The sequence below is a fragment of the Pezoporus occidentalis genome, unplaced genomic scaffold (assembly GCF_034315485.1).
Source record: "Pezoporus occidentalis ecotype Australia unplaced genomic scaffold, CSIRO_AGI_Poc_V1 ctg21, whole genome shotgun sequence".
Classification (NCBI taxonomy): domain Eukaryota; kingdom Metazoa; phylum Chordata; class Aves; order Psittaciformes; family Psittacidae; genus Pezoporus; species Pezoporus occidentalis.
In genome coordinates, this window is record NW_026913964.1 from 9,397,318 (window position 1) to 9,420,992 (window position 23,675).

General features: G+C 36.3%; 1 long non-coding RNA gene across 1 annotated transcript; it reads right to left on the reverse strand.

Annotated features, from left to right (window-relative positions):
• Positions 1-8,243: 8,243 nt before the first annotated feature.
• Positions 8,244-15,764, reverse strand: LOC134163884 (uncharacterized). Its single transcript, XR_009964886.1, has 3 exons — positions 15,544-15,764; positions 9,742-9,912; positions 8,244-8,395 (listed from the first exon to the last, which is right to left on the reverse strand). It is a non-coding gene; the product is annotated as an uncharacterized LOC134163884 (long non-coding RNA).
• Between the last annotated feature and the right edge of the window lie 7,911 nt (positions 15,765-23,675).

Sequence of the window (23,675 nt, forward strand, 5' to 3'; positions counted from 1 at the left end):
GTATCCTGGGCTGCATCAAAAGGAGCGTGACCAGCAGGTCGAAGGAGGTGATCCTGCCCCTCTACTCTGCTCTTGTGAGACCTCCCCTGGAGTATTGTGTGCAGTTCTGGTGTCCTCAACATAAAAAGGACATGAAACTGTTGGAACAAGTCCAGAGAAGGGCCACGAGGATGATCAGGGGACTGGAGCACCTCCCGTATGAAAATAGGCTGAGAAAATTGGGGCTGTTCAGCCTGGAGAAGAGAAGGCTGTGTGGAGACCTCATAGCAGCCTTCCCGTATCTGAAGGGGGGCTATAGGGATGCTGGGGATGGACTCTTCATTAGGGACTGTAGTGACAGGACAAGGGATAATGGGTTAAAACTTAAACAGGGGAAGTTTAGATTGGATATAAGGAGGAAATTCTTTCCTGTTAGGGTGGTGAGGCACTGGAATGGGTTGCCCAGGGAAGTTGTGAATGCTCCATCCTTGGTGGTGCTCTAGGCCAGGTTGGACACAACCTTGGGTGACATGGTTTAGTGTGAGATGTCCCTGCCCATGGCAGGTGGGTTGGATCTAGATGATCTTAAGGTCCTTTGCAACCCTAACTCTTCTATGATTCTGTTCTATGCTGTGCTTCTATGCTGTGATTAAGGACATGGTCTAGTGGTGGACATAGTAATATGAGATAAACAGATGGACTTGATGATCTAAAGTGTCTCTTTCAACCTAAAAGATTCTATGATTCTTCCAAAATATACTGGTCTAGGTTACTGGTTTTGAGGTACATACACACTTCATATAAATACATTCGTTTATACCCTGCTAGTACATTTTACATATCCCCGTGTGCCCTAATGTGTGCACATGCCCCTTAGAATTACTGGTTACTTTTACTCCAGTTGGGATTTTTTGGACACATAAATGTGTAAGTAGTGTGTAAGTAGGGTCTAAGTATCCCCAGGATGTTCTATTCTAATAGAAAAATCTTACATTTTTCTCTCTATTCCATGCAACATTGCTGGCTTCTGTGTGGTCTCTTTCTGTACCTATATGGAGTGCTTGTAGTTGTTTACCCCTTTCCCCCACATATACACTTTCCACAAATGCACCACAACTTGGTGAAAGAATACAACAGAAATAATTGTGTGAACATGAAAAAATTTAGATTTGATTGCTTTTATGGAAACACTATTAAATAAATGTTGCATTTGTAATAAAAGTGCACAGCGCTACCCAAATTATTATTTAAATAACTTATGAAAGTACATTACAGCTGGTTAAATACTGAATGTATATATTCATGAACAACATATGAATACAAAACTATTTTGATCATATTTACAGACCACTGAAACAAACTGTGCCATTTCAATGTCCAGTTGGGAGCCTGAATCCCACATGCAAAATAAAGCGTTCGTGAATATTCATAGCCCTCCATTCATTGATTCCTGATTAATTTAATCTTAAAAAGTGAGACTGCTTCATAGAGCAAAAACCTTACGTTTCCTCTGCCTCTGGTTATCCACACACTTGCCAATATTTCAATGAAGAATTTGTCTGAACTTTTATTATGCATAGTATTTGTAAGGCATTCATTTACTAGTTCTAAATAAAAAGATTTCTCGATGTCTATGCTGTAATAATATTGTAGCGCTTGGCCTAAGGCTGTTAAATTACTTTTCGTAGTGCACATTCTGCTCACCTGGTATTCAGGAAGCAGCCTGACACAGATTGTTAAGAACATTATTCTTTACGTCTAACTTCTCGTTACTTTTTTTTTTTTTTTTAATGTGCAAACATTGCAGTAGTTTTACCCACAAAACCACAGATACCATTTCTAGCTGTCAAAATCCCAGAGGCTGCGGCGGGGCTGAACTGATGTCCTGCAGTGACATCTAGTGGGAGCTGCAAATCACAGCTCTCGCTTCTTTAAGGGATTGCAGCCTTGCCTTCTGAAATGCTGAAGCTGTGAACACCAAAATTAGACATTTGGAACATTTTTCATTTAAAAAAAAAAAAAAGTTTTACATTCATCCTACAAAATTTATACCTTAAGCAGATGTATGAGTGGATGAAGTTTATACTTGTTATCCTTAAGCTTTTAGATATCATCACAGAAAAATAAGAAAAAGGTTATTTAGGCCAGGTTTAACAGACTGATGGTCACCCACCTCTTCTTTGAGCTGTTTCTGTGTTGCCTCCCCTGTTTTTTCCACCATCTTTAAAAATAAAGTAAAACCTTGTTACAGTTATATTTTTTGAAGAAATCATTATAAGTTATTTATATAAATAATTTTTACTTTACAGGAGCAATGCTTATTTCTAAGTCTATCCATAAACTTAAAACAAAGTTGCAATCTAAATTGATTAAATCATATTTCTGTGTTGTTTTTTTTTTAACCAGCAGCCCAAACTACTTTGGCTATGTTCGATACTTTATTCATAAAGCATGACTGTGCATTTGCATTCCATACTTTGCTATCCCTCACCATAAGGTGTAAAATGAAAAGGCTTTTAAAATCCAACAAGGTAAACACAATTCCACCTCATATTAAGGAAATTATTTATGTGGGGAAGAGCTTTTATTTTGCCTCATTTTCCTTCGATCTTCTCTCCACTCTTAACATAGTAAGCCAGCCCCTTGGAGAAAAATCTCTTTAAAGCACACAAGCTACTGTAATGCAGAACAAGCTTATAGGAACACATAAACCTGTCCCTTGCTTAACAAAAGAAAGCCTGATAGTGTCAGGTATCATCATGTCTGCAAAAACTATTGTAGCTGGTTACCTACATAATGATTTTCTAAAAATGCATATCTGTCTCAGCCTACTCCAAAATGCATTCCACAGTTTTGTACTTGGGTCTCTAGAGATTGTTTGTTATTCAGCATACTTGTAAAATAAGCTGTTAAATATGAAGAAATTTCCACTTTGTTTCTGTAATATTGCATTGCAAAATGAAAAAGTTTTAATTTTTACAGACAGTTCTGTAACAAATTTTTCTGTAACAGACATGCTACTGAGACTGCAGTAGAACTGTCTGAGCAGAGATTAATATAACTTAAAAATAGGCTAGGATTATATTAATAGTTTTCAGAGTCCACCATTTGGATACCATGGGAATTTTCTTGAAACCCAAATTACCTTTATCACCAAAACCCTTGAAATGTGATTCTAATTCACAGAATAGTTATGAAATATGGAGACTTAAGCAGAGTCTCAGAACTCTTCCCAGAAGTTGACAATCTAATGACATGGAGATTGTAATTCCATTAGAGAACAGATAATTTTTAAATCACAAATGAGCAAGAAAAGATATGGAAAAGAGCAGAGAGAGGGAGAAAAGCAAGACAGTCAAGAATAATTCTGGCTCAGCTTCTCTGTAGTGAGATAATTCAACACAATCTGAAACCACAGGAAATTCGCCCTCTGTATTGGTGGGTCACACGTGCTTTAATATCTTTGATCTCCCTCCTATTTGGCTCTGAATATTGTCTGAGGAAAGGAGCTTTACACCAAGTTACTGTTACTCATTACAATAGATTTCAGAGTATCGGAATAATGTAATAATGATGCATGTAGAATGAAGTTCTTTTGCAATTTACACAAAGTAAGTTAAAGCAAGAAGGCCAGGAATATTTAACTCTAATTTGGAAGAGAATAAAAAACTAGTTTAATTTAATGGTTAAGTACACCTTCTAAATCTTTATCATTAAGATAAAAACTTAAGAAAATACTTGTGGTAATTTGAACAGATTCCCCAATTCTTTCTTGCCATCAGGGATGATCTAAAAAGATTATGCAAGAACGATGAAAATTTTGCTTGGGTTTTCACAGTCAGCATACATATTTAAAGCAATTTTTTTTCCAATACATAGCATAAATTGATGCAGAATCAGAGAAATCCAAGAAATAGAAAGGTACTCAGCACATTTCTTTGGCATAGTATACATACAGGATTTTTCCTGAAGCACATTTCTTTTTGTCAAGTTTAGTTAAAAGCTCTTTTGATGGCATTCCCATCATTTCCCTCAGGAAATCACTCCACTGGATAGTGTATAATTTTTTCAGGGAATGTTTCTAATGATCAGCCTAAATATTTTCTCTCTTCTTTAGGCTGATTAGCTTTAGCTAACTTTCCATGGATTTTATCACTCAGCTAGCAGTATTGTGGCCTACATACTAAGGTTGTTCTAGTTGATGTATTTCTCCTGACTAAACACCATGCAAATGTCAGCTTATGAGAGGGATCAGAGTCAGAAAAAAAACATTTGTGTCTGTTATTTTCAGTAGTTATAACTTTTGAGAGGTACAAACTTCCTAAGTTTTGTGTTTCTCAGTAGTAAGGTGCCATACTCTGCCTTTGGAGAAGAAGCACCTGCCCCACCTGCTTATCAGAAAACTGTCTAAAGGGTCTAGGATGAAACTGGGGAGAACACTGTTTTCCACATACACAGTTTTGCTGCTGTTTGTTTTGCCACCAGCCTTTCCCCAGGTTTCCATATTATGAATGTGTTGGCTGGGAATATCAGCCATATAGGGCCTGAAATTACAACAAAACTGTGGTGCTGCTGTGTTTGTGTGATGACATCACTCACAGAGGTCAAAGGCTGAAGGCATGACTCTAGATGTCCCAAGTGTTAGAGGTGACAGAGATCAGCGGTGCCCCAGAGAAAATGTTGAAGAGACAGGACATACCCAGGTTACTACTCAGTGACAATGCTGTGTTCCTAGTAAGAGCTGTGGTACCAGACTGCTAAAACTATTAGTCTGCTCTCCAAAATTAGTGGATCCAAAATTATTAGCTTTGAAGGCATATATATGCACATATGTGTACTTGCTGTGTAAAAGCACAGCATGTTTTGAGGCACCTTGGGAAAAATTCAGCACAAACATAGGTAAACCTATTGTGTATGTGCGGTAGATCTGATCTCTTCAGGATATATTCAACTCACTGTGGAAACAGTATGGCCTTTGTGTGTATAGGCACTGGCCATTCATTATATGCCTGGAAACTGAGTAGATCACCATCTAAATGGGTAAAGTGAAAGGATAAAAGCAGAAGTCTATTGTCAAAATTTTTAAGACTGGCAGATTTTTTTTTCCTTCTTTTGTATTTACTCTTCATGGACCTGATTGATTGGTTTTGCATGCTTCTTCTCTTGCCAAAGATTCACCTGTGCATATCAGATCAGTGAAGTGACTCTTAACATAAACCTTCTCACCTGGATGGACGATTGCATCTCCAGCTTTAAGCAGTATCTTACTGAATCTTGAACCATAATTTTACTAGCAGCTATTTATCATGCTGTGTCTCCCATGGCATAGCAGTACCTTCTATATTTAAAAGTGGTACAAATGACCCAGGTGTTCTAAATATATTTTAGATAAAATCCATTGGCTTTACTGCTTAGCACACCATCACTTTTATAATTATTTGGAAAGATGTAATGGAAAATTTGATGAAGCAAGCTTTACATAAAGAAGACACTTTTTCTACATAGCAAAGCTAAAGATTAGGTATATGAATTGACGATTAGCATTTATGACTACTACAGATTAAAGAAAAATATAAATGTCTCATAAGATCTAAGCAATCTTCTAGAAGTCCTAATAAAATGTGTCATGCGGCTCAAATTAGATTATATATAATGGGAAGCTACAGTTACGATATTTTCCTTATATATCCAAAGAAGACATGAACAGAAGTGAAACAGCTGGAGAGGAAAATGAAATGTGTATTTTCTCTCAAGTGAAGGAATATATAAGATGTTTACATTTATCTATCTGTCTTCTATCACATAACAATGTTAGTGACACTAGAAATAAAGATGAAGCTTCTTTCCTGGGAGAAAGGAATATACTTTCAACCTCACAGGTAGAATTTCCTTAGAAAGATGTGAAAACTTTTATCATAACTAAATTTTCAAAAAGTATGTAGAGAACTTGGGATGTAATAAATTATTTACAATGGACTTAAGAACCATAAGAAACACGGTCGTATTTTGAGGTTGGACCATTTTGAGGCTTTAGGCAGAATTAAACAAGGCGGGAAAAGGATATTTGCAAAGGTGCTTTTATTTCGCATGTATAGTTCAATCTATTAATTTTCCCAATCCAGCAAAACACTTATAATAAACATCTGAATAATCCCATTATAATTGGTTAAACTATTAATGTGCTTAAAATTAAGCATATGCCAGTGAGTCGTGGATCTTGACCTGTAACCAAATGTATCCCCAAACATTTAAAAAAGCAGCATCCATAGAAGGGCATCCATTCTGATGCTCTTTTTCAGTTCATTTGCAATAACAACTATGGCCATGGGCAATTCAGTATTCTTTTTGATTTAGGAGACAGGAAAAATTAAGAAGCTGTATTTTTGATCTTACTGTGTGCTTTAAAACAATGATAAATTTGTAGAAATAACAATCCCACTGGTAGGAGCTTCACAACAGTAATTTTCTCTGAGTATGTATGCTTTTTTTCACATTTCTGTTAGGGTTCTGCTATGGCATTACAGTTGTTTGGTTTGTCCTTTCCTACACAGTTGCAGGGAGACAGCCTTTCTTCTCAGTACCCAAGGAAAGAGAAATGGCAACCACAGATTGCATAAGTCTTACAGGGTATATTTTGTTAAATCATCTGCACTTTTTTCCTTTCAAAGCAATAAGGCAGGAACATCCTACCTACTTGTACTTAAATTAAAAAAATAAACAAACAATAAATTACTTGAGACATAAAACAAGTCAATCACAAAGCAGCATACAGTTAACAAATATATGACGACTATACAGTTAAAAAATATATGATAACTATACAGGTAAATTTTACCAGAATTTAAGGTCTAAAGTCTTCTTTGTGGTAAGAAGGCCTGAACTGTTTATCATGCAATTTTTTGTTTTTAAAATATTCCTTGCTTTTTTAGTTGATGATGTCTACTGTTCCTTTTTAGAAATTGTATTACTTGTAGGGCCTCGGGAGTGACAGAGCTGATTTTTAAAGACCAACTCTTGCTGTTATTAACTCTAACATGAAATTGAGTATATAAGTAGTAACAGTATGGCTATTTTTTCTTTAAAATAAATTATTGCACCTAATAAGGAAGAAACTATAGCATTCTCTCAATAGAACCAAAGTATCATCCCTCTTGCAGGATTACAGAATGTGAAGTTCACAACAAATAAATGTTTTTCTTTCAATTGATTGTTAGTCATTTATGATAAATACTAACAAAGTTGAACTGAATAGAAAGGTCTTTAAAAAGTCTACCAGTAGATTCCCTTACTCGGTTTGACAGCTTCAATGAAACATTTTTGCTTTATTGTTCTGATACCTGTCCTAAATTCCTCTTCATCCCAACCAAAGTTTTGGAGGTTAACCAGCTCAACAACAGGAATGCAGCTGTTCCCCTGATGTCTGTGATATCACATGCCATCCCTAAGAATGGAGAGATCTACTTGTCCCCCATTCTGGAAAACTCAAAGGTTAGACATATATCTTCAACATCGTTGGCACAAATGCTGATTCCCCTTCATTAATTTTTACCTTCCTGGCTGGGGTCTTCACTGTCAATGGTCACGAACAACCTGTCACAAAATGCCATAACAAGTGCCATTATCAGGTACAAGGTCACAGAAGAAACTTTAAATAAAATTTTTCTATCCAGTTCTGCTCCCAAGGTCATGGCTCTAATTTTATTATCTTATTCTATCAGAGACAGGATTAACCCAAGTTAGTCACCAATTTCAAATACACAAACTTGGGTACCAGGCTTTTACTTTTTTCTTTCTTCTGGAAGATTAAAAACCCTCCTTTTTGTAGTGCACCACTGACAGCCAGAAATACAGCTGAAAACTGTCACACTCACTAGTCTCAAGCTTGCCTGCAAGTAGCTGTCAATATCGTGAATTACCTGTGATTCTTAGCTTGCCAGACTCAACCTCTTTCAGCATTGTGTTATGCCACTGAAACACTGAAATGAACCTGATCGGGGTAACTTGATCAGAAAAACATTGACCCATAAACCTATAACTTCACATAATATTGAAATTGAAGAAATGAGCTGGCAGGAACAGGATAAATATGACACTTTGTAAGACATATCCCAGATCGTGGTCATGACCAAATCAAATGAGTGATTTACCACAGCTGTGCACAATTTTTGCTATCTACCAAATAGTAAATTACTAGGGGAACAAAAATGACAAAGCTTACATTCATCTGCTTAACCATCAAACCAATAGACTCATACATTCTGGGTTGATAACTTCTGAACACATCAAGGATCTTTCTGTGGTCCTAATCGTCTAGAAGGAGGAGGGAGAGTGTTAGGTGTCATTTACAAACACCTTGGGTCTTTGCAGTATGAAATGAAAATCCAGGCTGGAAGGACAAAGGTTCCTCCACAACTTGCTGGGCACACAAACATACACCTATTAGCAAGTGCTCAGCAGACTATAAGAAGGTTAACCACAGCTTCATGTGGCTATTTTGCATTCAGGGTCCAAACTCCATACATCTCAGACCTACAGTTTTCTCTCAACATACCTTCATAAAGATTACATTATTTTTTCTGTTTTCTAATTAAATATATCATAGGAATTAAAAAAGACCAATAACCATTACACAAATGATAAAGAATAATCTAATCATATCATAGAATCATAGAATTATTTGGTTTGGAAGGGACCTTACAGATCATCTAGTTCCAACCCCTCTGCCAAGGGAAGAGAAGCCTTCCACTAGACCAGGTTGCTAAAAGCCTCTTCCAGCCTGGCCTTGAACACTGCCAGGGATGAGGCAGCCACAACTTCTCTGGGCAACCTATGCCAGTGGGTCACCACCCTCAGAGTGAAGAATTTCTTCCTAATATCTAACCTAAATGTACCCTCTTTCAGCTTAAAGCCATTCCCTCTAGTCCTATCACTACTTGCCCATGTAGAAAGTCCCTCTACAGCTTTCTTGTAGGCTGTCTGTAGGTACTGGAAGACTACTAGCATATGTCCCTGGAGCCTTCTCTTCTCCAGACTGATCAAGCCCAACTCTCTCAGCTTGTCTTCATAGCAGAGGTGCTCCAGCCCTCTATCTCTATGGTCCTCCTCTGGACTTGCTCCAACAGGTCCATGCCCTTTTTATCTTGGGGACCCCAGAGCTGGACACAAAAGACTGATAACCATTTTGGGGGGGCAGCTGCCCTAGGTTCTGTCTGATTCTTACTCCTTTTGTTTCTTCTCTTATATAATTTATACCTTTCCTTTTAACAATATAGTGGACATGCCAAACCAGAGCTAGGTTTAGGTATTTAAGATTTGCCTAGAATACCAGGTTGGCTCCAATAACAGGTTTCAGACTCTGCTGCTTTGGCAAAAGTAGCAAAACAGACCATTAATCTCTGCTCTTACCTGCACATTCAGATAATATCAATATGGCTGATCCCCAGCCACTGAAGCTGGAGTAATTATCAAAACCAAACTTCTCTTCCAGTCCTTTAATAGTAGAAAGAGAAATCACTGATCTCTGTGTCTCTCATCCTAGCTCATAGCCTCAGATGTTTAGTTTTATCTTTAGCATTAGGGAACTAAAATCAGTTAGCACTGCTGAGAAGTCTTGAGCTGGCTGTGAGTCACTCCTACCAACCTCTCTGAATTCTGTTCAGCAAGTCCCCACTGACAGTGAGACTGTTTTTTAGAAACATTGCAGACCCCAGAGTAGGAAGATGAAACTGCAATGATGATGTGATGTATTTAAAATAAACTTACTTCTCTCCTCCAGTCTTTTTGCTTCTTTCCTAACTTGGTTTCAAAATGTTTCTTCCCAAATTTTCAATTGATCAGAGAGGCAAGAGGAAATGCCTGGAACTTTGAATTGCTCATCAGCACTGCTGTCAGTACCTGGTCTGCAAAAAGGTTGCTGTTGGATTACTGCTGCTCCTACACACGGTAAACAAGCCAGGGACTATAAAGAACTCAGTTCTAGTCTCAAAGGACTAGTAGAAAACTTTACTTACACCCTGGGTTGATGCCATATTGTGCAGTGCTGGGTAACTGGCTACTCTATTCCTGCATCCCAAGAGAAAGCCACAGTTTCTGTGAGTTACCTTCCTCTTTCAGTATGTCATCTGGTCCATTCCCAGCCTCCCTAATGGGGTCCTGCTCCTACCCCAGCTGCTGTGTTGAGTCTTCTGAGCACTCTTCATGTGTGGAGACCCGCCATTTAGTTACATACCTTAATACTTGCCTTCTTGTTGACATGATCGTTCCTACTAGGTCTAAATCTCGTCTGAATTCTGGCTCATAAACTTTACTACTGACTTTTTTGAGACCAAAAGAAAAAAATAGCCACTCAAAGGTTCTCAAGGAGGTAGAGCTGAGGTAGTAAATCTAGGAAGTTTTAACATTTATGTCTTTGCCAGGGTCCAACCAAATCCTGTGAATAACTACAAAGGCAGGTGAGAATTCTCCACCGGTCATAAAGATTTCAGGAAAAGGAAGCAATTCCATAGTTTTTCCATTAAATGTAGCTGAAAAAAATAGCTGGAAAATAAAAAAGTAAAAAAAAATGTTGCTAAGGTTTGCTTTATATCATATGCAGAAAAGTCAAAACAAATAAAAGTGTGAAATTTCTTTTTTTCTTTAAGTGGTCACCTATAAACTGCAGTTTTATTTTTAATCCTCTTCTGTTTAAACAGCAGACCTATTTTTATGTAGTACTTCTGTTGGCAATTTTCCTCCAAGTGCTTTGAATGTGTTCATAATAAGAACGTTAGTTTAGTGATTGCTGCACTAATGTGATGTAAGGAATGAAAAGAATGATTCATTTCTTATTCTAAAGCTTTAAATACAAATTAACACACAAAAAAGTCCCACTAATCTTTGGGGGGGGGGGGGGGGGGGAATGGGGGGGAGATTTAGATGTTACAGTATTACACAGATTACTTAAAAGCAATAAAAGAAATAACCTTAGAAAATTAAGCAAAATGAATTTTCAATTAGTTTCAGAAACCAAGACAAATGCATTTTGAAAGGAAAGAGTAAAATGCAACTTTGTTCAGTATAAATTGAAATTGCCTTTTGTGCTTAATATAGTTCACTTATAATTAGCTGAAGATTTTGTTCTGGTTTGAAACAAAGTTCCATCTTGAGATTACTATGTACTGTGTACACAGAACTTTTATCAAGAAAGGCTGGTGCTGCAGGGTTTGCTTTGACAGCCTTTATCATAGTTTTATAGAAATGAAAAGTGAAAGAACACAGCTGGTTTTAACAATGGGGCATGCTCAACGCTAGACCAAAACACATTAGATATTGCAAAATATTGCACATTATATTTATAGCTCCACGGAATTTTTTGAAATTCATGCTGATGCTGCTCTAATCCAGCTTCTTAGAACAATCTGTTCCCTAATGATGGAATTAGATTTCACTTCGAGAAACTGCTTTTTAAACAGTGGCAGGAGGGTCAGATTCAGAGCACCAATAACAAAATAAGGAATTTAAGCATATTCTAAAAACACCTTGTGGTGCAACTTGAAGGTTTTTCAGGCTCTGAAATTACATTTGCAGTGCTTTGTTCATCATTATGCCTTACTGTTTTTTGAAAATAACACTCTGAGAACTAGCCAGCATCTAGCTATGAGGTCCTTTAAATTATGCTTAGAGTAAAAACATTTAAGATGAGATTCCCTGAATATACTTAAACAGCGGGTCCAATATTTAAGCATCACTGAAAGCTTCAGAAACTCCACTTACTGCTTCATCATCCTTGAATAATCTAAATGTCTGTAAATTTTGCTGAACATACACAAGGTCACTTAAATCTCGAGGTCTTCAATAAGTGTTTCAAATACATTAATTGTCCAGGTATTTTTGTTTTGCTTTGAAGATGCTTTGTCATTTATTTGTTTTTTTTTTAGCTACTCAGACCACACTACACCAAAGACAGCAGAAAAAAGGACTATTTTTTTCTGGCAGACTACCGGTTACAGCCTTCACCAGATGTATGAGATATTGAGGGTGTAATTTCAGCTCTGTTTAGGGGATAATTTCAATACAGATCTACCTTCTGCAGTACCACTCAATATAATAAATCAAGGGAGTTGTTCATAGCACTAAATGAGAAGCTTTGAAATAGATCAGTGCATGAAGTGGTGTAAGCAGTAGTTCATAAATCGCTAAAGTCAGTGAAAGACTCAAGTTTAAAAGATTCGGATCTTTATTTCATAAACCCCTCTGGCTTATGTATTTATAAGAACATAAGGCTGAAGTAAAAATAAAGGACTATACCTTTGCAAGTGAAAAGGGTCATTTAAGTATTAATGTACCCTAAGAACTCTTGGGAAATAGAAACACAGAAATGGTAGATCTAGAAGGTATTACAGCCGCAGAGAACAATACTATTTTCTTTCTGACCTCTGTTCTTCCCTCCTTTTTCCGGAACTTTCACAATGCTATTAACTCCAGTGTTTTGGGACTGTATTAGACCTGTGACATGGGAGAAAGGAAATGCCTCTTTCTTAAGAGTGATGTCAGTCTCAAAGGTTGGCATACCCCAATAGAAAAACTATTCTCAGGCCCCTGGAAGAAATTATAAATGATAGGGAAGGGATTCTGAGCTGGTCAATCCATTTACACATGAAATAATGGCAGAGAAAATTGCTACCTTGTACCACTTTTTCTGTAGATGTGTAGCATTCAGTACTGGAAAATCACAGATCAAGTTTAAGGGAAAAAGCCTAGCAGCACTTTATTTTGTGTATTCTAGACAAGGTAATTATATGATGTATTAAAAAGGTTCAGTTAGAAAAATGTCTCTCTTCTGGAAGGTATGGTTCAGTTTGGCCATATCTGCTAGTTATGATTCTCCATCATGTTTAGTGGCAAGATGCGAGTGTGGCTAATGCCCAGAGCTAGTGAAACCCTCATTCTTCCACTGCACAACAAGGGCTGATGCCTTCAGCTGCCCCTATAGAAGCCTTCCCAGAACAGTTCCCAGCCCAGCCCACCCTGTCTAGCAGCAGAATGCCAGCTGATCCAGGCCAAAAATACGCCAAACAGTTAAACAGTGTGGATGATCACATGAACTCAAGCCCTGGATGGTTGTGTTAATTAGTATAGATTTAGTCATTGCTTATGTAAGAGATTATAGATAGGGCTGCTCCTGATTTACTACAGAAGCAAAGGTATATTGATACCTAATGTGGAACAGGTTGTTCTTTACAATGTTTGGAAGGATTGCAATCTGCTGCTGCAAAATCAAACTCATTCCAGATTGAATCTTTTGATCTCATTGCATGTGATTACAGAAAAAAAGTCAGCAACAATAATTTTCAGTGAAAAATTGAGATAATACTCCTGTTTTTCAGTATTTTGTGTGTATTTGTAGTCAAGCTTTGAATCTATTATTGTGAGCTTGACAATAAACAACAGCTGGGACTGAAAAGCAAGATTAATATTTATAAATGATGTAAAATATCTTAGTCTACCCAGTGGTATACTGAATGTAATTTCAATATCAGAAGGCAGATATCAGATGGAATGCCATCTTCGTGTGCTACTGTTTGATTCTACAGATGCTAACAACTCACATGACCTGCAGGAAGTCTGATGATGCACTGTGAAAGTTCAGTCTCTTTATAAGAATGAGTATCAGAATTCTGCTGATACAATTGGCTTGACAAAGGATTTTTAATAATGAATATTTTAACCTATTTAGTATTAACACCAGTGCTTGTACTCAAGGAGTACAAATGCTGGGTGTAAAGTTATTTGATAGACTGTGAAGGCATAAATAATAGATATTTAAAACACTTTGAATTTCAAATCAGAAATTGCTACTATTAAGAAATTGGTTACATGAAATCATTAAGCATATGAAAGCACGAAAAAGTTGTAAATCTTATGTTTACCATCACCGTAATTACTAGATCAATTTTGTAAATGAAAGGTAAGAGTATGATTTTGGTGTCTGCTTAACTCAGCAGTGGGAAGTTGAGTGTCAACAATAAAATATATTAAGTATGAGAAGGCATGAAAGCTAGATATTCAGTGTAGCCAACCTCCCTAGTTCATGTGTACAATCAATTCCCTTTCTGCAGTTTGTGGCTGATGTGTATGTTTCAAGAACTGTTTGGTAAAAATGGTAATTTACTTATTCCATGCACTATGTGGAGTTTGTTTACTTGCAGTATATGTTATTTCTGCACAGAATAATGCCTAGCTATGTGAACGATATGAGATGCATCTTTAAATGCGTTAGTTCATCATGTGTTATTAAAGTTCAGAAGGAGAAAATGTGTTTTCCCTTCTGCTGGTTTTCATTTTCTAAAGATCAGTGTTGTCTTGGCAGAGGCATTACGCTGAGCTGTGTCTAATGATACTTCATTTAGGTGTAGAACTTCACATTTACGGATGAAAGCCCTATACATCTTCAGGACTGACTTGGCAGAAACAATGTTGTTGTTCTGCATAAAAAGGAGCATAATTTATTCATTGATTGTGGGAACAAAATAATTTATTTTCCCTGGTTTTTCATTTGGGTTGTTTATTTAATTAGTTTAGGTTGTTTGGGGTTTTTTGTTGGTTTGGTTTGGTTTTCTGGTGTGTTTGTTTTTTTTTTTGTCTTGCTGAACAAAACATTGCATAATAAATTAAGCTGATGATAAAATTCTAAATGAATTTATGTTGTAAATATATTATTTTATGGCTATTTCATATTCTAGTCATACGTATCCTTTTAGAGTTTGGTTATAGATAAAACATTACATCAGCTAGACACATCCTGTAACTATTATTTTCTGGTTTCAGTATTTATGAAGACCAAAGCAAAGCATAACGGGGAAATACAGTTAATGACTCTTATACTGGGAGTCTACTTAACAGAATACAGGAAGTATAGATACAACACGTTGCTTGCTAAGGTCAGATGTAAATCTGATGAAGGCAAATATAATATTTTTATAATGATCTCAAATGGATTGAGATTTTATCCAAAGTCCTCTCTCCCTACTTTGGAGATAACAGTACATGTCTGAAATGTTTGGTGTCAGGATAATGACATTCTGTCCTAGTCAAGCAGAAAAAAAAATTTGAAGTGTGACTGTGGTAGAGTGGAACAGTAACAGCAATTAAAATGATTGACATGCAGATAAATTGCAGCAACCTTATCATACATCAGAAAGCATTCCTACAAGTTTCCTATCACAGAAAATGAAGGGTGTATGTGTTCCGGTTTCCTAACAGCTGTCTACAAGTGTGGCTTATGATTGTGAATGTGAAGACATACCCACCACAAAGGTTGCAAAACACTGTTTCAAGTCAGAACAGTTGTCAGATACATAATAATGTTGTCATTTAATTATACAAATGTATATGAAGTTTGAAGTCCAAACCACCAGTTATGAGTACACACAAATGATCTGTGATGTTACTATGTATACATAATCTAGTAGGCCTTAGAAGTCAAGGAGAGATACACACAAGACACATCCTGCTGGGGTGGGGGTAATGAGTTTGGCCATCCTGAGCAGTATTCTGTCTCCAATGACGGCAATAGAAGATATTTACTGAAAGCAAGTGAGCTTTGGCACTTCCTGCAGTCCATCCTGTTCCTGCTCCTCAGCATCCACAGTTGTTTCAGGGTGTGCTAGAGGGTACATGCCTGCCTGTTTTAATTAGTAATTGTTTACGGACGTTTCTGGTGAATTTGATACATTATTTTTGGATTAGGCTTTTGTACCTTTACAAGATCCAAGTTGTTCTCATTGAGCCACTGCATGTTTACACTAAGTTGCTCAGCTTATCATCATTTCTGCAGTAAAGAGAAGCAAAGCAATCACCTAACATAGCCAAGACCAATTATTGAGTAACTTAGCAAATGAATTATTAGATTGCACCTGAAAGCAAATAAAAAACCAATGCACTTAAAGCTTCAGCAAAGGTGTATGTTCCCACACCCCTAGGCAAAAAACATGTAGTGATCCAGAATGAGAGGATGTTATACTCTCAGACTTTGCAGCCAACAAAGGAAGTTGTAGGAGCATACAGGCACTAGGGATCATATACATCCTTATAATAAATACTCATGGAAAAATATTTGAATGCTGATAAACAGAAATTAAAAAAAAAAAACAAAAACCAAACCTAACTAAACCAAAAAAATAAAAAAAAACCACCAGAAAACAACAAAACAAAAAAACCCCAAAGGTATTATATTTTTCTTGAGGGAATTTACTGAATGTGGAATTCTGTTTAATGAAAAATATTAGTATAGAAGACAAATTATGATTCAAAGCAGGTCAAAAATGCAAACATCTCAATAAATTTCATATCTCACAGTTTCAGTTTTGTGTTACTTAGTAATACCAACTGGTATAATAATAAATACCTTCCGGTTAGCTGTAGGAAAGTGCTGATGACTGTAGGAGTTGTTTAAATACATTTTTATTTACCCTGGGGTACCTATCAGATATGACTGTAAGCAAGAGATATATGTGGCATTGACATTCTGCTGTTGGAACAGACCTGTTATTCCATAATTTTGTGTCAGCTGTTTTCAGAAATGGAAAATAGCTCAAAAATAGAAGAATTAAAGTAGATTCTGCCATTAGATTCTGCCATCAGCAGTTCATATAGAACTAGCTAATTTCCAGTTTTGGGTATGCTGGTATGACTGCAATGCTAAGGGTTTTGAAAGTGGGGAGTTGTCATGTTTTCGTCACCATTGGGTAAATTTATGTCTTTGATAATAATTTATATTACCTATATATCCATATCATTCTATATGTAATTTTATTACAGCATGTACTATATATTTTCATAATGATAATACTAAAACAAGGCTGACTAAAGAAGATAAGGAAAGTAGTTCCTACTTCATAATCTTTCAATAACACATATGAAAGACATGGTCAGTGAATGAGTCAGGCATCCACAGGAGCAATTTTGTCTAAGTGATTTGGTGAAACCAAGATATTTGCTATTTCACCATTAGATATCAAATACAGTAAAGACTATTAGAACAGTGAATTATAAGAAAAGTTGTGATCATAGTCCATTTTTTTCCATTTCTTTGTCTTCTGTAAAACATTAAAATTATGACAGCTTTGTGCAGTAGCAAGACAACGAACTACAGGCAACAAAGTAGTATTAACAAACAGTTTAAATATGCATTAAAGGGTATAATATTCATTAAGGGTATAATATTCATTAAGGGTATAATATAGGACAAGGCTGGATTCAGAAATCAAAATCCATTATTACTTTGGACAAAAATAATTGGGTACTTGCATAGAATACTTCATCCCACTACTTGAAAAAGATTGCACCATCATCTTCAAAATATTGTGAGCCGTTCATTTTCAGAGAACAAATTAAGAAAAAAACATTTTTTTAACCTTGGTACTTTTGTTTATTATACTCCTTCTGGAAACTATGGTCTTACAGTCTTTCATTTTCTGTTTCTAATTTCTTTTAACTTTTGCATCACAATTTCTATGTAGACAAAACCTCCCCAAAGTCTATATTAACTCAGTCAATTACTAATTACAGAATGAGATTGCTGTATTTAAAATATATCAGTTCTGTTTAATTCTGTGAAGCTCATTGGTAAAACACACATAACAAAGCCACTTTGTAATGAATTGTACGACATGTTCCTTCATTTCTTCCTCTTTTGTTTCTTTTCACTTGCATTTTAGTTCGTTGATAAATATACCATTTCAAGTTTTCAACTTGCACTAGCTCTTTTGTCAGTCATAGGAAGGACATTCACACCAGTTCTAATGTGTTTTATACTATTTGTGAAAGTATCAGACTGATGACCTCGGAATCTGACCTTTCCACCACTGAAGGATGGGTGGTGGGAAGAGAGGGGAATTTGGAACTATCTGCATTTTCTTAGAAGTGTTAAATCATAATGTGTTGGCAAACAATGCCTTAAAGGACAAGCTCGGAGTCTTTGACTTTTGTCCATCTGTTGTTTATAAGACCACTGAATTTTGCTTAAAGCCATGGAAAATTAAATAGACAAGTTATGTATTGCACAACAGAGTCTTAGTTAAGACTAATATCTTTAGTTAAGACTAAATATACCCATATCCAACTGAAGGCTCAGGAGCGGTGGAAAAGATAATGGAAGGAAAGTGTACAGATTATTTTAGTCCTTGGCTTTTCTCTTAAAAATGTCTTTGATATGTATCTCCAAAATTTCATAGTTCATTATTAGTAAATTAGAGCACATACAGAATTGGAAATGTTTTTTCTATTAAATATCAGCAAGCCTTCCCTGCAAAAAACATCACATCTGTTATCAGCTGTCCTTTGTACCACTGAAATTTGTTGTATTAAAGGATTAATCACCATTTATGCCCCTGGTTTGCTTTCTACAGTAGATTTTCAGAATAACACAGATATACTGTAATAGTGAGTCCCACCACAAAAAGAACTAAGGCTGCCTTCCTATATATTCCTGCAGCCCTAAAGCACAAGATCAGTCACTGTACAGAAAGGCTGGGATGTACTATTATTCTATAGGCCAAGAGTTGTACAGGCCCTTTTTATTAGGTACTATTCATACTAACCTATTACCCTAACTTAATCTTCCAAAGTTCTCAAACTTTAAGGCAGTTGAGAAAATTTCTTGTTCAGGTATTTTGTTGGCTGTAGACAATGTTGTACCTAATGTCACAAAGGTTATAAAATATCAGTCACCCTGTCAGTAAGGTGAGTGATGTTTATGAAGATATTTGTAAAAAAACCAAAGCAATAAGTAGAGATAGAGAATGACATGTCATGTGTAACTTCTCCTCACTTCTTACCCCGGATTTTTGTGGTGCTTTTTTATTATTTTTTTATTTAATGCCTAGGTTCTTTTAGTGTATGCATACTAAAGATAGGGTCTGGTGGGGGAGACTTTGGGGGAGGGAGTAATCATCTGTATAATCCTTGTTATTATATCTAAAGTGATAGTTGAGGGCTAGGAGCTGAAACAATATTTTATGAAAGTATCATGTTGAAGTTTTTGCAGGTTTCAAAATATTTAAATATGTAAATTTCAATGAAGAGACTTCAGATTTTTTGATAGCCTAATGATTTTAAGCATCTCATTTCTAGTCAAACACTGACAAAAGATGTTCAGATTGCAGTGTGAGATGGTTTCTATGGTTACAGTTGTTTCCTAGCATTTTAGTGACATCTTTTGTGAGCATTGGCTGCTTCACTTATTTGTCACTAATGTATGTGTAGAACTATAGTTAATAGCCTTGGGCGGACAATTTTTTTTCTCTGAATGGTGGTATTGTTTTTTAGCAGCATTTTTCAATAAGGTGACAATGCACTAGAATACTAATGGTATGTATGGTGTTTTAAGATGTCAAGTTTTCAATAAAATGGTAATGAAAATTTTGCATTTGATTTAATAGCTAAATATTCATGATTTTTTCACAGCATGAGCAAGTGAGCAAAAAATAAAGAAACTGTATAATGTGCAATACTAAACATCATAAATTTAACTTCTTTTCATAGAATCTATTCAAGACTTTTTAATAAGTAATTCTTTATAGATTTAAACCATCTTTAATAAAGGTATATAAACCTGAAACTTTAAATGAATTTAAAATATTTTGATATATCTTGTTTCTAATGGATTGTGAATGAAGCATACATTATGAATAATATCCTACATGTGCAGAAAAACTGTTATGACCAAGACTGGGCAGTTATGTGTGATAAATGAGGGTAAACAATTATACATTCAGATGCAAAGACCACTCTAAGTCAGAGACTATTTTGTTAAAAATATTTTGATTTATTTGAATTCACTTAATCACAGTGTTAAAGTGTGAATTATGATCAGCTAAGAAGAAATGGGCGTAGCATTATAATTTGTAGAGTATAGTGCTACCGATTCCTCAGGATGTTAAGAGTTTGGTTCTGCTTCTATGTTAGGCAGCAGGAGTTTGCTGTTGTCTTCAACAGAAACAGAATTAGGTTATCATGTGAGTTAATACCCTATATTGCCACTGTCAGTAACCATATGTGCAGTGATTTATGACATGATTTTCCCCTTTAGTCTGTACTTACAAAGCTGAAAGGTAGACACTCTGTACTGGGCAGTTTTTGTTAACCAAGTCAGAATTTTAAACGTAAATTTTTAAAATGTGAGTATAAAATGCATTATTCAGCAGCAACACAGGAAAAGAACACTGGGCTAAGGGCAGTTTCTCCTCTATATATAAGGGAGCTTCCTATGGATTCAATTCCAAATCATAAGAACCTGTACCACACTGTACCATCAACACTATCTCTGTTGCATGATTACAAAGCATAGTTTTCCTTACCTCTAATTTATTATTTTTAGTTTTTTTACAGGTCGGTGTATTATTTCATTGTACACATCTTTCCCTACAAAATAGTACATGTACATACAGCACCATATCTCCCAAAAGACGTGCTTAGAATACAGACGTGCTCTAGAGCAATGAAATGTATAGTCAGTTTCCTGTTACCAAACTGTCAGTTGGCCTGAATTCAAGACCTACAGCAAATACATGAAGCAAATAGCTGAAACAGGCAAAATAAAAGCAGGGGACAGACAGATCTACTGTAAATGCATGTAGGTGATAGAGTAATGGGCATTCTCTGCATAGGGAAGCACTAATTCCATGAAGAAGTCAATCACCCCATTCTCATTTCCATGACATAGTCAAGACAGCTAAAGGGCCACAAAAAGCCAAAAGCCTCTCGTTACTCTGTAAGTGCTTCTGACCAAACTGTTTGCTCTGAGCTACCTCCCAGACCCTCATTACATGCGTCTGAACTGAATTCTTTACACAGATGTAGTCTGTTTCCACAATGAAAAAAATCATTTTGTTAACATTATTTTATTTTGGTTTTAATATGTCTGAATAAAGACATTTAACATCATCTAGATCCTGGCTTCCTCCTGACCTTTGGAAAATTGTTAAATTTTCATCTTGTGGGGTTTTTTTTAATATTTGTTTAGTCTCTTTTTCCTGTCTCTTTTTAGGGAACTGTTATTTATTAAGACAGCTAATTGACTGAGACTTTGATTTGAGTGGTAGAATTATCCAAAGGTCTCTCGCTAATTTGCTCCGACTAGCAAGTGTTTCAGGATTAGCAGTAAAACAATTAGGTTGCATTCGTATCAAATATGTCTACTTGAGTGACTCAGAAATTCTAAACAGAAGACTCAGATTAAGCATTTACTGATAAGATTGATTATATATGTCTTCTTCCTTATAATTTATGCATCAGTATGCCATCTTAAGCCAAAGCAGTGGTTTATGCCAATTTAAAAATGGGGTTTATGTATTGCAGTTCTTTTATGTAATCCTAATCTGATAACTACATCTTCTAATTTCTTATGAAAATGGAGGCAGAATGCCCCTTAATGATTATACTTGCAAGAGAAGAAAGATCACTTTCTTCATGCTGTAAAAACCCAGATCTTACACTTTACTAGTGTATGTATGCATATCATTTCGATTTCATGTTTTGCCTACCAAAGAAACTAAAACCATAGAAGGGATACCCAAAATAAAATGTACTTCACAGGATTACTGGCTGTGACATACATTCCTCATTAACCTCTTCATTCAAAGATATCCTTTTGTTATAATAAGATCTCCTCACAAGTTTTATCTTGGACTAGAAGTATAATGCTTCATTATTTCTAAAATAGTACCATTCACTTTTAAATACTTAATGACTTGAATAATGAGAGGCATGGGAGGAAACTTAAAATCTAGGAATAAATGTAATGTAACCGGGATATAAGTGCAATTTACTTGCATGTAAAATACACACGCTTTCACTGGTAGAAGCTTAACTATAATCTGTCAACCATGTCACTAAAGTTACTTTAAAAGAAAAAGGGCTGGCTTTTAAGAGTGCTTTAAGTGCACAAAACTGAAATAAAAAATCCACCTTCCAGCAGAAGCACCACACTTCTGTTCTTTTATATTAACATAGCAAGTGCAGTGCTGAGATGTTAGTTTCTATCTACAGTTCTAAGCATCTTAAAAAACAAAAGATAATGGCCTATTATTTTTTTGAGCATACTCCATTGTATCACTGAGCACAAAAGTAATATCAGAGTTTTCACTGAGCAATCCTTCCCGAAGAGGTACGTTGTAAAAATGTCCCTGCAGTGATTTCTTCTGTAGATGGATATGCATACTGACGAAGTGTATGCTGACAATATGCTCAGAACCTGTGAACCGGAGAATAAATTTAAAAAGCATGTAATCTATTTTCTACAGTGCTTGAAGTTATTTTACTCCTTTGCATCCAGACTGTACTGAAAGGGCCATACTTAGGATATGTGTTGCTGCAGTAATTCATAGGATATCCAGGTTGACACTCTCAACTTCGAAAATATTGAGTCCAGGCAAACATGCAATGTTAAGTCTTGAAGGGACTTTTTTTCTTTAATCTTCCAAAGCACAACCTGACCCTAAGCTGATGCATATCATGTGTTCTATAGATATAGCCTACCACATGCCACAACATGACTCCCTCTTTCAACTGTTCTAATTCCAGCTGTTCTTCCTGGGAATACAGTGGAAGTTTAAATGTAACTAAACTGAATACAAGATCCTGTTAAAACTGAAGAGCATTGCCTCCTCCTTGTCCAAACTGCCTTTCCGAGAGAGAGAAATCTTTCTTGCGAATTTATATTAACGCTTCACATCAGACAAATTATTTGTCTCTGGGAAGACTAGCCACCTGCTCCAGCTCATTGTACTTATTGGAGGGGCAGGTGGTTATGTGGTGGCTCCTAAACATCAAAGTCCTCCCAGACTGCTGAAGCTGCCCTTTTTAAGCACTATGATTCAAAAAAAGAGGGGTTTTCTTTTAGTTGGCCATATTCTATGTCTTCAGATGTTTATGTAAGATACCACTGCAACAGAGGCCATTGGGGGGCTGCTGCTCCCTGTGGGGCAGGCAGCCAAGCCCAGTCACAGAGCGGGCAGGGCTGGTGCCTCACCAGCCACAGCCCAGCTCCAACATACCAGAGCAGGGCAGAACCAAAGCAGGCTCATCAGGTGCACGTGTGCTGACAAGGCAGGCCCAAGGTAAGCCATGAGGTCAACATGCAGGTCAGGATCAGGGCTGGTGAGGGTAACGTCAGTCAGATGCAGCCCAGTGTTACTTGAGTAGGCCCAGACCTCCCTCCAGCAGCCCTATGAGGTAGCTTAAGCAAGGAGCAAAGGCACAAGCCTGACTTTAAATGGAGCCCCTGGGCCCACGGGCAGAGAGTGTAGGAGGAGGTTCCAGTTGAGTCTGCTCAGGGCTGTTAAAGCCTGTTTTAGTGTGATCGGGGGCCTGACAGAGACTTCTCCTTATCTGTGCATTTGAACATATCTGAACATTTAATGGTATTATGTACATGAAACCCCACATCTTCCCTGTCACAAAATGTCTTGCAACCCCAGCAACCACATTACAGCAATACCAGTCACAGCAGTATTGTGAACTCTGTGCTGTATAAAATGTAAAGGAAAAAGTTTATTTAAGATATCTTCCTGAATATTTTATTTTCATACTTTTATTCACAGTAATTGCACTTTGGTTGTAAAATAATTTTTACAAGTCTGTATTTCTTTATATATGCTCGCTTTTTTAAAGAACTGTAGCTTTTTTTATCTGAAGCAGTGTCCTTTCACTATTCAGCT